This window comes from Nyctereutes procyonoides, unplaced genomic scaffold (assembly GCF_905146905.1).
Source record: "Nyctereutes procyonoides isolate TBG_1078 unplaced genomic scaffold, NYPRO_anot_genome, whole genome shotgun sequence".
Taxonomy (NCBI): domain Eukaryota; kingdom Metazoa; phylum Chordata; class Mammalia; order Carnivora; family Canidae; genus Nyctereutes; species Nyctereutes procyonoides.
The window spans coordinates 18,789,456-18,791,548 of NW_026575117.1; the positions used below are offsets into that span (position 1 = coordinate 18,789,456).

At 37.7% G+C, this 2,093-nt stretch overlaps 1 pseudogene; it reads left to right on the forward strand.

Annotated features, from left to right (window-relative positions):
• The first annotated feature begins 456 nt into the window (after window positions 1-456).
• Window positions 457-1,110, forward strand: LOC129515335 (proteasome maturation protein-like; annotated as a pseudogene).
• The last annotated feature ends 983 nt before the right edge of the window (window positions 1,111-2,093 follow it).

Sequence of the window (2,093 nt, forward strand, 5' to 3'; positions counted from 1 at the left end):
AAGGGCAAAAATTCAAGGTTGTGGTTCTACTGAAGCCTAGAAATTCCAAGTGCCTAACCATTAATTTCAGAGAGACATGAAAACAAGAGACCAAAGAAATATAATTGAGTGTCTATATAACAGAAAAACAGGATTCTTAGTGTGTTTATAAGCATATGGGTAATATTGATATAAAGTAGATATGAAACCTGTTAAATTTCTGAAAGAGTTGTACTTCCAAAAAGAACTAGGAGTCTGTGAGTCAGACTTCAAGTGGTTGTTGGACCACCAAATATTTCCTACACAATTTCCTTTTTTTAATATTCAAGAAAGCTTACTGCAGATGCTCATTAGTTTAATATTCAAGAAAGCTTACTGCAGTGCTAATTTCTTACTGCATGTAAGAAAATGAGAAAGTGAGTGGTGGGGCCGGCTGATGGTAATAGGGCTGAGCGGCTGTTCACAGAGCAAGTGAAGATGAATGCCGGAGGACTTGGATCTCAGCTGAGGGACAGTATTCCAGTTACTGAAATTTCAGCAAGTGGACCTTTTGAACAACATGATCTTCTTCGAAAAGGTGTGAAAAATGAACTTTTGCCCAGTCATCTTCTTGAATTATCAGAAAAAAAATTTCCAGCCCAACCAAAATAAAATGAATTTTTCTACATTAAGAAACATTCAGGGTCTGTTTGCTTCACTATAATTACAAATGGAATTCAAGGCAGTGCAGCAGGTTCAGTGTCTTCCATTTCTTCCAAGCTCAAACTTTTCACCGGATATTTTGAGGGATAATGATGAGACTATTGGATTTGAAGATATTTTTTTGTTAAATATTTTTTTAAATTTATTTATTTATGATAGTCATACAGAGAGAGAGAGAGAGAGAGAGAGAGAGAGAGAGAGAGAGAGGCAGAGACACAGGCAGAGGGAGAAGCAGGCTCCATGCACCAGGAGCCTAACGTTGGATTCGATCCCGGGTCTCCAGGATCGCGCCCTGGGCCAAAGGCAGGTGCCAAACCGCTGCGCCACCCAGAGATCCCTGGATTTGAAGGTATTTTTAATGACCTGTCACAAAGTGAACTAATGGGAGACCCATACTTGATGGTGGAATATAAACTTGGTTTACTGTAACCTGTTGTGCTGTTCATGAAAATAGAGGGCTGCATGTTGTTTATAGTCATCTTTTTACTATAATTTGATGTATACAACATTAAAAGTACTGACACATGAAAAAAAAAAGAAAATGAAGTGCAAGTTGTTAACCAGAGAGTCTGAAAAAATTTAAAACAGTTATGGGATTGGGCACTCAAGAAGAGGTGTGAAAAATAGGGATGTTGTATAAGAACTAGACTAGAAATCTGTAACGTTGGGGCACCTAGTTGGCTCAGTTGGTGGAATGTGTGACTCTTGATCCTGGGGCTCTGAGTTTGAGCCCCATGTTGGGTATAGAGATTCCTTAAAAATAAAATCTTAAAATTTGTAATATTGCCTTTGTGCTCCAATATGGAGCTCTGTGTTCTTGCCAAGAAATCTAGTCTTTCTTGTAAAAATTTAGTTAGTAGCATATCAATTAGCCATTTCAGAATTTTGTTCTGAGAATAAAATGAAAGGGGACATTCTTTGGAAATGTTAGAGTGATACAAAGAAAAACTGAGTCACCCAGGTAATCAGAGGACTGTAGTATCTATTAAACTGATACATGATGTAGCTGCCACCTAATTTGTTTAGCTCATTAGAATAGCCAGCCACCTTGTTTTGATCCTATAAGATACGTGCATCTGATTATTTTACAACTTAGTCACTGAACATTAATTTTCTAAAAGATTTATTTATTTATTAAAGGGAGAGAGCATGAGTGGGAGGGATGGGGGAGACACAGCCTCCCACTCAATGTGGAGTCCAACATGGGTCTCCATCTCATGACCCTGAGGTCAGGACCTGAGCTGAAACCAAAAGTCAGTCCCTTAACTGCACCATCTAGGTGCTCCTCATCACTAAGTATTTTAACAAAAAAACACATCTTTTTAGATAGCTTAGTATGGTTTCTATCACCTACAGTAGACAAGAAAACAAGAGACTATTGTCTTTCCAGATTTTTAAAAATTTTAATTATG